Source organism: Thrips palmi, unplaced genomic scaffold (assembly GCF_012932325.1).
Source record: "Thrips palmi isolate BJ-2018 unplaced genomic scaffold, TpBJ-2018v1 HiC_scaffold_3, whole genome shotgun sequence".
Taxonomy (NCBI): domain Eukaryota; kingdom Metazoa; phylum Arthropoda; class Insecta; order Thysanoptera; family Thripidae; genus Thrips; species Thrips palmi.
The window spans coordinates 13,368,487-13,378,486 of record NW_023144630.1 but is presented as its reverse complement, the minus strand read 5'-3'; the positions used below and the strand labels follow the sequence as shown (position 1 = coordinate 13,378,486).

Genomic DNA, 10,000 nt, shown 5'->3' with positions numbered 1-10,000 from the left:
TCCTACCTACTGGACGCGGTGCCACTGCGATGCAAATTTCAAATCTCCGCGCGTGTTGCGGCGCATGACTGGGCTCTCGCGGCGACTGAGACGGCGGCCGCGGCGCAGCATCACCACGTCTGCCTGTCACACACGCAAATACATGTCGGCCGTTGGTCTAGGGGTATGATTCTCGCTTTGGGTGCGAGAGGTCCCGGGTTCAAATCCCGGACGGGCCCGCGAACATGGAGCGCGAACAGCCGCCTAGTCTGTGTCGCGCTTCTGTTTCTTAAATTTTTTTTATTTCTTCCTCGTAGAGGCGGTGAGACGCGGACACGGAAACGGAGGAGAGGAAGAGACGCTGCCACCGGCTGTTGCATTTCACTTTTATTATTGGCCCGGCTCCGGAGAGAGCTGGGCGCGTCAAAAAAAGAGTCGAGACTCCTCGAGTGCACCACCTCCACGGAACTCTTTAGTAAAAGGCGAAAGAGTTTTTCGTTCTGAAGGTGGAGCGGAGTCCCGGGCCCCCCTGCGGTCATTCGACCTTGTGCTGGCGCAACGTGTGGTGATCCGCGGGAGACGACGCCCGGCCGCGCCGCCGCCGCTGGAGCCTCCCTGACGGCCGTGGAGGGCGCCGGCCATCGCCGGCCGCCTGGTGTAACGGTCAGCGCGCCGGACTCTGGAGTCGGGGCTCCGCGTTCGACCCTGGGCCGCTCTCGTGATTACTTTTTGGTTTTCTTTTTTTTTTTAGGGGGTACCGCTCAGGCAGCCCATTTCCCCACCCCGTCGCCGCGAGGGCGAAGGGAACGATCATCGATGCTGCGCGCGCGCGGTCCCAGGTCATACGACTCGGAACACGCGGCGGGGGCCCAGCGGCCTCACGCTCAGGGAAGAGGACATATACCTCATCATCGCGGTTTGTTTCTATTCTACTGTTGAGTAGAGAGAAAGGAAGACATACTACAGAAATGATCCTGTGAAGTATAAGTTTTAAAAAAGCGTTTGGCGCGCCGTCTACTTGGGCGGCGATGTACTGCTGACTATGAGGGCGAGCTTGACGGGCGGCAGGAGGGCACGCACGCCATCTGTCTCCGAGTGGGATGACGCGCGAACCATGAGAAATGGAGCGCACCTCGCGGGGGCGGGGTGCGTCGAAATGGAATGCTATGATGCGGTCCATGGGGGTGTACGTCGTAAGCCCCCGTGGCCTAATGGATAAGGCACCGGCCTCCTAAGCCGGGGATTGAGGGTTCGAGTCCCTCCAGGGGTATAAAGTGTGAAAACTATGCGACTATTTTGCGTCATCTCGCGTTTTTGTCTTTCGCCATCTGTGCAATGGAAAAATAAAAAAGAGGGGGAGAGGTCAAGGGGTCAGGGTCAAAAGATTGATGTCAGAAGTGGGATTCGAACCCACGCCTTCATTCGAAGACCAGAACACTCTGTCACACACCCGGTTACTGAAGCCGGGCAAGGGTCGTTTGTTCCCCTTGAGTCTGGCGCCTTAGACCGCTCGGCCATCCTGACAAGCATGCTGCTGGCACGCCGCAACGGCCACCTCACTTTCCACTCAGGTGTCGGGTCAGGTCATGTCTGTCCGTCATCCATCGTGCAGACACGCCAAAATTATAGCAGAGCAAGGTTTCGATCCTCGGACCTCTGGGTTATGGGCCCAGCACGCTTCCACTGCGCCACTCTGCTCCTTGCACCGACGCGTCACACTGACTGCTCCTACCCTTTTCTGCTTCTTAGTAGCAGCATCTTGTGCCCTCATCACGCCATCAGCAGGAGGTTCCGTGGTGTAGTGGTCATCACGTCTGCTTTACACGCAGAAGGTCCCCAGTTCGACCCTGGGCGGAATCAATCCACTCCTTTTTTTTTCACACACATTTCATTTCATTTCATTTCATTTTTTTACTTCTTTTTTCTCTCAAATCACCCAACACACCCACACCACTGCCACACTGCCAAAGTGCCAAAGTGCATAAGTGCACTTGACGCACTTCACGCCGCTGAACGCCCTTTACGCCCTATCCCCCTTTGGGGGCCCTACCCCCACTCGGACCGCAACCTCCTTGCTCGGGACGCGGGACGCGGGCTGGCTATGCGCTACGCCGCGCATGCACGCGCAGTGCTATGGACCGCTCCTATCGCCCCACTCGGTCAGCAGTCGTGGCCGAGTGGTTAAGGCGACTGACTAGAAATCAGTTTCCCTCTGGGGGCGTAGGTTCGAGTCCTACCGACTGCGTCATCTTTTGATTAATTTTAGGCCCGCGCTACCGCGCAGGCCCCATTCCCCATTCAACGGTCGGCAAACTCTTCGTGGCGGGGGTGTAGCTCAAATGGTAGAGCGCTCGCTTTGCATGTGAGAGGCACGGGGTTCGATCCCCCGCACCTCCACGTCACCTTTTGGCCTACCTTCAAACGCGGACAGATGGATAGTATTGTTCGGCTTTCAGCAAGTGATTTTTTTTTCAATTTGACGCGCCGTACGCAAAGGGACGACGCGACCGGTTATGCACCCACACTCGGCCTCACTTCACCTGTTCGCCACGGCCGGAGGGCATGCCGCACGGGAGCTATACGCTTCCCAGCGGCCGCCGGCCAGGTCGCCTGTCAACGTAGGCCACATCTCCGCGCTCCACACACGGCGTCATCTCGTTGCCTACCTACAAGGGGCTCCGCCGACGCGCCCCCAGGCCGTCAGACTCGCGGCGTGCCGCTGCTCTTTTTGTAGCCTCGCGAATCAGCTGCAGACACAAGCCCCGGGTAGCTCAGTCGGTAGAGCGGGGCTCTTAATCCCAGGGTCGTGGGTTCGAGCCCCACGTTGGGCGTTTCTTTTCTGCGAAATCTATCCGTCGCCCTCCTCCTTTGTACAGTGTATCGGGTCTGCCGCTCGTCTCCGCAGCACAGTCCGGTATGGTCTAGTGGCTAGGATACCTGGCTCTCACCCAGGAGGCTCGGGTTCGATTCCCGGGACCGGAACTCTTTTGCCCGAGCTCAGTCATGCAGCGGGTTCCCCCCTTTTAGTAGGATTGAGCGAGGCCTCACGCAGCACCATGTGACGAGGTGGCCGAGTGGTTAAAGGGGTTGGACTGCTAATCCAATGGGCTCTGCCCGCGTGAGTTCGAATCTCATCCTCGTCGTCCCGCTCTCTTTTTTATTCGTTTATTCTTTTGTTTTGCCTCGCCTCGTCGGTGCAGCAGCATGTCAAGCGGCGAGCGAGGCCCGCAAGGTCACGCGGTCCCATGGTGTAATGGTTAGCACTCAGGACTCTGAATCCTGCGATCCGAGTTCAAATCTCGGTGGGACCTGTACTTTTAGCGTCACGCGCGATCGCACCCCATCTGGCGAGGCACGCCATCATTAAGGGCAGCCTGAGTACCCGTCGCCAAGCCGCCTCCATAGCTCAGTGGTTAGAGCACCAGTCTAGTAAACTGGGGGGCGAGAGTTCGATTCTCTCTGGAGGCAGGACTTGTTTTTTTTGGCCACGCCCCGAGAAAGCGACACCGCATTGCTCCTTGTCGCGTGTCATCAAAGAGCGACGCACAGCGAGGTCCGTTGGTCTAGGGGTATGATTCTCGCTTAGGGTGCGAGAGGTCCCGGGTTCAAATCCCGGACGGACCCAATTTTTTGTAACTTATGATTATTTGAGAGCATCACCATTCTGACTAAACAAGAAAAAAAAAAAAAAAAGGAACCTCTCCGGCGGGGGAAACGAACCCCCGGGCTCCCGCGTGACAGGCGGGGATACTGACCACTATTACCGAAGATGCGGCCTGGCGGGACCCGTCTCGCCACGCATGACCATCTACTCGGCAGGTTGGCGGCAAAGGGACGCGAAAAGTGGAGGTGCGGGGGATCGATCCCCGTACTTCTCGCATGCTAAGCGAGCGCTCTACCATCTGAGCTACACCCCCCCACATGTGCGGGACGGCCGCCGCTGCTCTTGTCTTCTGACAACACTGCGCAGCCATGACTTGACGCGCTGGGCGCCGGTCCCCGATCCCCCCGTGATGATGATGAAACGCGCGCCGAGAGTGGGGCCCCTACGGCCTCATGAAGAAAGCAGACCACTGTGCTTTTTTGGCCTCACGATGGTGGAGCGCGCGCCGAGAGTGAGCCCATACGGCCTCATGAAGAAAGCAGACCACTGTGCTTTTCTGGCCTCACGATGGTGGAGCGCGCGCCCGGGGTGGGCCCATACGGCCTCATGAAGAAAGCAGACCCCTGTGCTTTTCTGGCCTCACGATGGTGGAGCGCGCGCCGAGAGTGGGCCCATACGGCCCCATGAAGAAAGCAGACCACTGTGCTTTTTTGGCCTCACGATGGTGGAGCGCGCGCCCAGAGTGAGCCCATACGGCCTCATGAAGAAAGCAGACCACTGTGCTTTTCTGGCCTCACGATGGTGGAGCGCGCGCCGAGAGTGGGCCCATACGGCCTCATGAAGAAAGCAGACCACTGTGCTTTTCTGGCCTCACGATGGTGGAGCGCGCGCCGAGAGTGGGCCCATACGGCCTCATGAAGAAAGCAAACCACTGTGCTTTTCTGGCCTCATGATGATGGAGCGCTCTACCATCTACGAACAACAGATGCTTCCCCCTCTCTCGTGCGTGACGAGGACGCCGTAGCCGTTCCCCACTGGCCGTCACTTTTATCAGCACACATGCTAGATGCACTCGTCGTCGGTCCTGTGGCGCAACGGATAACGCGTCTGACTACGGATCAGAAGATTCCAGGTTCGAATCCTGGCAGGATCGGGATGGCTCTCCTTTTGATTCATCTCCACACGCCTTCTTTTGACCGCGCCAGTGCGTGTGCGCGCACTCGGGAGGAGCTCGGGGCTCACCTTTTCGGGCCTGCCGCTAGGTGGCTCCACCGTCCAAAGACGGGGGCGAGACGCGTCCTTTCCAGGCCCGCTCCGAGGCAGCACAGCATCAGCCCAGCACCGGCCTTGGTACCACGTCATCGTGAACCACTATTGCCATCGGCCTGTGTCACAGCCGGGTCAGCGGGGTGGAAAGGCAGCCACTGGCAGACCACTCGGAGGGTGCGCGAGGCGCGAACGATGTGACCGCGCCGCACAGCGGTATATATGCAGTGCGCCGCGCGCCCTGTCCTTGTACTCGCTTCGGCGGTACATATACTAAAATTGGAACGATACAGAGAAGATTAGCATGGCCCCTGCGCAAGGATGACACGCAAAATCGTGAAGCGTTCCACATTTTTTGACCGCTTGCGTGAGAGGCCGCCTTCTCACTCGGCCCAGTCGTCTTCGCCTTTGCGGCGACATCACAGTGCGACGAGAAGCAGACCACCTCCCGAACCGCCGAGCCTCATCAGCATCGGTGGTTCAGTGGTAGAATGCTCGCCTGCCACGCGGGCGGCCCGGGTTCGATTCCCGGCCGATGCAATTTTGTCGCCAGCCGACTCAAATGGATCAAGACACGGCGTCGGCGCAGGCGACGAGACACTTGGAGCTGTGAAGTGGAGGCGCATTATCACCGGCCTCCGTGGCGCAATGGTTAGCGCGTTCGGCTGTTAACCGAAAGGTTGGTGGTTCGACCCCACCCGGGGGCGCGTCTCTCTTTTGGAGGAAGTTTCGTCAGTTGCTTGCCCGCGCAGCACCGGTAGCATGGTCCAGCAGCGTGCCTCCGGGATCGAGGACCGTGTGGCCTAATGGATAAGGCGTCGGACTTCGGATCCGAAGATTGCAGGTTCGAGTCCTGTCACGGTCGTCCAAATTCTTTTGGCCAGGAGGGGAAGGGGAAGAAAATGTATTCTCCCCCGCACCCCCTTCTTCCTTCCTTTCTTCTCGCTTCTTCAAAAGAAGTGGCAGCGGTGGGATTCGAACCCACGCCTCCGAGGAGACTGGTGCCTTAAACCAGCGCCTTAGACCGCTCGGCCACGCTACCCCGATGAACGGCACGGTTTACGGCGGCATTACCCATCATTGGGGCCATGGTGGAATACTAGAGAGCTGACGAAAAGCAAAACTTGATTCCGCCCGGATCGAACTGGGGACCTTCTGCGTGTTAGGCAGATGTGATAACCGCTACACCACGGAATCTGATGCTCCGCCAACGCAGCGGCGCGAATCCCTTTGCTGTATGGTTTTGTGGTCCGCTGATGCCGTCCGTGCTCTCGAAACGCAAAAGGAGTGCGACAGCCGGAATCGAACCCGGATCAACTGCTTGGAAGGCAACTATGCTAACCACTACACCACTGTCGCCTGATGGGGTCGGACGGCACGGCCACTGCACGCACTTGGGCTGACTGCCCTTTCCCACTTCCGCGAGGGAAAACGGAAATCATCGGTGGAAGGGGGATCCGAAGACCGACTGCAGAGACCCGCTGAAGGGGGAAGTGAGGAACACGCCATTTTGGACGTGGCGTTCACTCCTGCAAGAGCCCCCATGGCTCAGTGGTTAGAGCACCGGTCTCGAAAACCCGGGGGGTCGAGAGTTCGAATCTCTCGGGGGGCACGCCGCCCTGTTTTCGCACTGGTTTTGCAGCACGGAACAGCCGGAGCAGTGGGGTGTGTGGTGGGGGTTCGCTGCCTGTGCCGTTGACACGTATAAGCAATGCGACAGCCGCGAATATCGGAGCCAGACGTCAAGCAGCCCCCATGGCTCAGTGGTTAGAGCCCCGGTCTTGTAAACCGGGGGTCGAGAGTTCGAATCTCTCGGGGGGCACGCTGCCCTGTTTTCGCACCGGTTTTGCAGCAGGAGAACCAGCCCCGAGCCCGCCGGCGCCGTTGTTTTACTCTTTCACGGACGACGCTGCTCGCGGACAGGCAGCCTCAGTTCGACGGGCCTCCGCACTCATCATCCGGTATGGTCTAGTGGTTAGGATTTCTGGCTTTCACCCAGGAGGCTCGGGGTTCGTTTCCCCGGGTACCGGAATTTTTTTGCTGACAAAAAACAGGTGCTGATCTCGTCAGGTAAGCAGTGCGGGTGCTCGGGGCGGCGGCACGTGCAGCGATTCGCGACGAGTGGCGGCAAAAGAGATGCCTCCTTCGAGCCGGATTTGAACCAGCGACCTATGGATACCCGCGCCAGCCCTCTCGCCCACAGTCCACCGCTCTACCAACTGAGCTATCGAAGGTGCCTTGGTGCGGGCCCGCGCGGCCGCGATGCGCCTCCCCGACGTCGATTGCAATCGGCGCAAGTCAGTTCGGGACACGCTGCCTGTTCGGGGTACCTCACTCGGATTCCGTGGTGTAGCGGTTATCACGTCTGCTTCACACGCAGAAGGTCCCCGGTTCGATCCCGGGGGGGATCACGACCCTCCTTTTTGGGCTATCGGGGCGCCGTCGGCGTGAGGACAGTTTTAAAGTGGCTGAAACTGCAGCGAGCGACGGCACATCGACTCCGTGGCGCAACGGTAGCGCGTCTGACTCCAGATCAGAAAAGGGTTTCGTGTTCAAATCACGTCGGGGTCAGGGACACGTGCCCTGTCCTTTTTCGTTTTCTTTTCGAAGAACAATTTGATTTATCTTTCCTCTCTCAGCATGATGGCCAGTCTATGCCTCCCAAACGTCGAATGTAGCCTCGGTAGCGCAGTAGGGAGCGCGTCAGTCCCCATAATCTGAAGGCCGTGATTCGATCCTCACCCGGGGCACATCTTTTGGTCCATTCGCCCAAAAGTGCACCTTTGCACGTTGGGATCTTCGGGGGGTGGCCAGACACACATGTCCTCGGTAGTATAGTGGTCAGTATCCCCGCCTGTCACGCGGGAGACCGGGGTTCGATTCCCCCCCGGGGAGGCAGTCTCTTTTTTTGGTGCCTTCGAACGAGTCTCATTTTACAACGACGAGCAAAAGAGATGGGCCCCATGGGGGGATCGAACCCACGACCTTCGCTTTATTAGCACGACGCTCTAACCAACTGAGCTAATGGGCCAGAGGGAGAGGTGCGGCCACGGCGGAGATGATGTGATCATGTGAGAAGGGACGGGCCGAGCGCACGGAACGCCACGTTATCGGCAAGCCGTGTCACCAGCCTGCACATGAGCCAAAATAGCTCAGTTGGGAGAGCGTTAGACTGAAGATCAAAATGTCCCCGGTTCAACCCCGGGGTTTTCGGCAGCCTTCTTTTCCTTTTCGATTTCCTTTCCCCCGGCCTATCGTTAAAACCCACCTATTTTGTTTTAAATGAAAGAAAAATACTTGGCCGGTAGAGAAGAAAAGAAAGGTGTGGACTGCCGTGACCAGGATTCGAACCTGGGTTATCGCGGCCACAACGCGAGGTACTAACCACTATACGATCACGGCTGTCCCGTCCACATGCTGAGCCCCGGCCACGGAGAGCTTCTGTATTATCAACGGGGCATCCTGAAGACGACGCCGCCGCCATACCAACAAAAGAACGAACGAACGAACGAACGAACGAACGAACGAACGAACGAACGAACGAACGAACGAACGAACGAACGAACGAACGAACGAACGAAAGAGAACCTAACCTAACCTAACCTAACCTAACCCCACCCAACCCAACCTGACCCAACCTAACCCACTCCAACCCAAAGCAAAAAGAAAAAGAAGGTGGTGTGGCTGTGAGACGAGCCGGGCCGCGGAGAGGGCGCCACTCTCGGACGCGATCCCACCTGCCGCTCGCCACGGGGACTTTTGGCTGCTGAGCGGATGCCCCCTGACCCGGTTCGCCCCTCCTTAGCGAAACCTGGCCTCCAGACCGGACTCCTCCGGGGAGGCCATGTTGATGGCGAGCCCAGTGCGGACGTCCAGGTCACCATGGAGCCCAAGCCGCGGTTGCACCCGGCCCGCCGCCATCCTCACCTTCCAGCCTCCGGGTCGCCGGATTACAGGGGTGCGCCACCAGCCCCCAGCTGAGCGACGTCGCGTCCCGGATCGCCTCCGTTCCGCCGCCACACCGGCCGCTTTTCATTCCGTTGCGTCTCTCTCCTTCTCTTTCCATTCACCAATTTTGTGTCTGTCTTCCTCGTGCGGCGCCATGGAGGCAGCGTGGCCGAGTGGTCTAAGGCGCCGGTTTTAGGCACCGGTCTCATCGAGGCGTGGGTTCGAATCCCACCGCTGTCATTATGGTATTCTTTTTATTCCTCCCAAACGAATGGATCGACACGGTGGAAAAGTTTTCTGGTTTTTCCCAGGAAGCCTGTGTGGTGGTAAAGACAATAGCAAAGTTTCTGGGAAGACCAGGAACCTGTTTACCTTATTACCGCAAACCCTTCCCACTGGAACCATGCCACCACATCCTGCAGTGCCTGCTTGGGTGCCCAAGTGCATTGGTGCTCTTCCTCGCTACTTGTAGTGGCACTACGGCTCCGTCCTCGCACCATTCCCAGAGCCCGGCTAGCTCAGTCGGTAGAGCATTGGACTTTTAATCCAAGGGTCGTGGGTTCAAGTCCCCCGTCGGGCGTCTGCCTTTTGCGTGTTTTTGTCCGTATTCGCGTCACTAGGCGACAAAGTTGGACCATTTCGATTCGAGATGGGCTGAGCGGGCACCAGGGCGGTGCGGGGCCGGCAACCCGCCGCTTGCAGGCAGGCGCAGGTCAGGAAAGAGAGAGCCACTAGTGCGTGGCGCGAAGCTCCGGCTTTCGCCAACGACCATACCACGCTGGGTCCACCGGTTCCCTTCCGCACACCGAAGTTAAGCAGCGTTGGGTGCGGTTAGTACCTGGATGGGTGACCGCCTGGGAACACCGCATGCCGTTGGCATCTTTTTGGGCCACTTTTAGGCGCAGGTCAGGAAAGAGAGAGCCACTAGTGCGTGGCGCCGAAGCTGCGGCTTTCGCCAACGACCATACCACGCTGGGTCCACCGGTTCCCTTCCGCACCACGAAGTTAAGCAGCGTCGGGGGAGTACCGGATGGGGACCGCCTGGAACACCGCATGCCGTTGGCATCTTTTGGCCATTTTGGCCTCGAGGGTGTCTGGCGCGAGGCGGGCGCCCGAAACCGGGTGGCCCCCGGTCCTTCCACCCCCAGTTACAGGGGTCGGCGGAGGCCCGAGGGGGCGCGGGGAGGGAAGCGGGAAAAGGGG

At 58.8% G+C, this 10,000-nt stretch overlaps 35 non-coding genes across 35 annotated transcripts; 24 read left to right on the top strand and 11 right to left on the bottom strand.

The window, feature by feature from the left end:
• Positions 1-147: 147 nt before the first annotated feature.
• Positions 148-218, top strand: Trnap-ugg. Its single transcript has one exon. It is a non-coding gene; the product is annotated as a tRNA-Pro (tRNA).
• A 159-nt stretch (positions 219-377) lies between these two features.
• On the bottom strand, positions 378-499 carry LOC117648701. The gene has a single exon (XR_004587936.1). It is a non-coding gene; the product is annotated as a U5 spliceosomal RNA (small nuclear RNA).
• A 236-nt stretch (positions 500-735) lies between these two features.
• Positions 736-970, bottom strand: LOC117648698. Its single transcript, XR_004587933.1, has one exon. It is a non-coding gene; the product is annotated as a small nucleolar RNA U3 (small nucleolar RNA).
• Positions 971-1,176: 206 nt separating this feature from the next.
• Positions 1,177-1,249, top strand: Trnar-ccu. The gene has a single exon. It is a non-coding gene; the product is annotated as a tRNA-Arg (tRNA).
• A 119-nt stretch (positions 1,250-1,368) lies between these two features.
• Positions 1,369-1,503, bottom strand: Trnal-caa. The gene is made up of 2 exons: positions 1,466-1,503; positions 1,369-1,414 (listed from the first exon to the last, which is right to left on the bottom strand). It is a non-coding gene; the product is annotated as a tRNA-Leu (tRNA).
• A 102-nt stretch (positions 1,504-1,605) lies between these two features.
• Positions 1,606-1,677, bottom strand: Trnam-cau. Its single transcript has one exon. It is a non-coding gene; the product is annotated as a tRNA-Met (tRNA).
• Positions 1,678-1,766: 89 nt separating this feature from the next.
• Positions 1,767-1,839, top strand: Trnav-uac. The gene has a single exon. It is a non-coding gene; the product is annotated as a tRNA-Val (tRNA).
• Positions 1,840-2,142: 303 nt separating this feature from the next.
• Positions 2,143-2,224, top strand: Trnas-aga. Its single transcript has one exon. It is a non-coding gene; the product is annotated as a tRNA-Ser (tRNA).
• A 79-nt stretch (positions 2,225-2,303) lies between these two features.
• On the top strand, positions 2,304-2,376 carry Trnaa-ugc. Its single transcript has one exon. It is a non-coding gene; the product is annotated as a tRNA-Ala (tRNA).
• Positions 2,377-2,889: 513 nt separating this feature from the next.
• On the top strand, positions 2,890-2,961 carry Trnae-cuc. The gene has a single exon. It is a non-coding gene; the product is annotated as a tRNA-Glu (tRNA).
• A 78-nt stretch (positions 2,962-3,039) lies between these two features.
• Positions 3,040-3,122, top strand: Trnas-gcu. Its single transcript has one exon. It is a non-coding gene; the product is annotated as a tRNA-Ser (tRNA).
• Positions 3,123-3,218: 96 nt separating this feature from the next.
• Trnaq-cug lies at positions 3,219-3,290 on the top strand. Its single transcript has one exon. It is a non-coding gene; the product is annotated as a tRNA-Gln (tRNA).
• An 84-nt stretch (positions 3,291-3,374) lies between these two features.
• On the top strand, positions 3,375-3,447 carry Trnat-agu. Its single transcript has one exon. It is a non-coding gene; the product is annotated as a tRNA-Thr (tRNA).
• An 84-nt stretch (positions 3,448-3,531) lies between these two features.
• Trnap-agg lies at positions 3,532-3,603 on the top strand. Its single transcript has one exon. It is a non-coding gene; the product is annotated as a tRNA-Pro (tRNA).
• A 220-nt stretch (positions 3,604-3,823) lies between these two features.
• Trnaa-agc lies at positions 3,824-3,896 on the bottom strand. Its single transcript has one exon. It is a non-coding gene; the product is annotated as a tRNA-Ala (tRNA).
• A 767-nt stretch (positions 3,897-4,663) lies between these two features.
• Positions 4,664-4,736, top strand: Trnar-acg. The gene has a single exon. It is a non-coding gene; the product is annotated as a tRNA-Arg (tRNA).
• Positions 4,737-5,098: 362 nt separating this feature from the next.
• LOC117648707 lies at positions 5,099-5,205 on the top strand. The gene has a single exon (XR_004587942.1). It is a non-coding gene; the product is annotated as a U6 spliceosomal RNA (small nuclear RNA).
• Positions 5,206-5,318: 113 nt separating this feature from the next.
• Positions 5,319-5,389, top strand: Trnag-gcc. The gene has a single exon. It is a non-coding gene; the product is annotated as a tRNA-Gly (tRNA).
• Positions 5,390-5,483: 94 nt separating this feature from the next.
• Positions 5,484-5,556, top strand: Trnan-guu. The gene has a single exon. It is a non-coding gene; the product is annotated as a tRNA-Asn (tRNA).
• Positions 5,557-5,641: 85 nt separating this feature from the next.
• Trnar-ucg lies at positions 5,642-5,714 on the top strand. Its single transcript has one exon. It is a non-coding gene; the product is annotated as a tRNA-Arg (tRNA).
• Positions 5,715-5,809: 95 nt separating this feature from the next.
• Trnal-aag lies at positions 5,810-5,891 on the bottom strand. The gene has a single exon. It is a non-coding gene; the product is annotated as a tRNA-Leu (tRNA).
• Positions 5,892-5,974: 83 nt separating this feature from the next.
• On the bottom strand, positions 5,975-6,046 carry Trnav-aac. The gene has a single exon. It is a non-coding gene; the product is annotated as a tRNA-Val (tRNA).
• Positions 6,047-6,137: 91 nt separating this feature from the next.
• On the bottom strand, positions 6,138-6,208 carry Trnag-ucc. The gene has a single exon. It is a non-coding gene; the product is annotated as a tRNA-Gly (tRNA).
• Positions 6,209-6,386: 178 nt separating this feature from the next.
• Trnas-cga lies at positions 6,387-6,461 on the top strand. The gene has a single exon. It is a non-coding gene; the product is annotated as a tRNA-Ser (tRNA).
• Positions 6,462-6,598: 137 nt separating this feature from the next.
• On the top strand, positions 6,599-6,671 carry Trnat-ugu. Its single transcript has one exon. It is a non-coding gene; the product is annotated as a tRNA-Thr (tRNA).
• Positions 6,672-6,806: 135 nt separating this feature from the next.
• Positions 6,807-6,881, top strand: Trnae-uuc. The gene has a single exon. It is a non-coding gene; the product is annotated as a tRNA-Glu (tRNA).
• A 109-nt stretch (positions 6,882-6,990) lies between these two features.
• Trnah-gug lies at positions 6,991-7,083 on the bottom strand. Its single transcript has 2 exons — positions 7,047-7,083; positions 6,991-7,026 (listed from the first exon to the last, which is right to left on the bottom strand). It is a non-coding gene; the product is annotated as a tRNA-His (tRNA).
• A 104-nt stretch (positions 7,084-7,187) lies between these two features.
• Positions 7,188-7,260, top strand: Trnav-cac. Its single transcript has one exon. It is a non-coding gene; the product is annotated as a tRNA-Val (tRNA).
• Positions 7,261-7,345: 85 nt separating this feature from the next.
• Positions 7,346-7,420, top strand: Trnaw-cca. Its single transcript has one exon. It is a non-coding gene; the product is annotated as a tRNA-Trp (tRNA).
• Positions 7,421-7,672: 252 nt separating this feature from the next.
• On the top strand, positions 7,673-7,744 carry Trnad-guc. The gene has a single exon. It is a non-coding gene; the product is annotated as a tRNA-Asp (tRNA).
• Positions 7,745-7,806: 62 nt separating this feature from the next.
• Positions 7,807-7,880, bottom strand: Trnai-aau. Its single transcript has one exon. It is a non-coding gene; the product is annotated as a tRNA-Ile (tRNA).
• Positions 7,881-8,179: 299 nt separating this feature from the next.
• On the bottom strand, positions 8,180-8,251 carry Trnah-gug. Its single transcript has one exon. It is a non-coding gene; the product is annotated as a tRNA-His (tRNA).
• A 705-nt stretch (positions 8,252-8,956) lies between these two features.
• Trnal-uag lies at positions 8,957-9,037 on the top strand. The gene has a single exon. It is a non-coding gene; the product is annotated as a tRNA-Leu (tRNA).
• Positions 9,038-9,304: 267 nt separating this feature from the next.
• Trnak-uuu lies at positions 9,305-9,377 on the top strand. The gene has a single exon. It is a non-coding gene; the product is annotated as a tRNA-Lys (tRNA).
• Positions 9,378-9,557: 180 nt separating this feature from the next.
• On the top strand, positions 9,558-9,676 carry LOC117648683. The gene has a single exon (XR_004587919.1). It is a non-coding gene; the product is annotated as a 5S ribosomal RNA (ribosomal RNA).
• Positions 9,677-10,000: the final 324 nt, after the last annotated feature.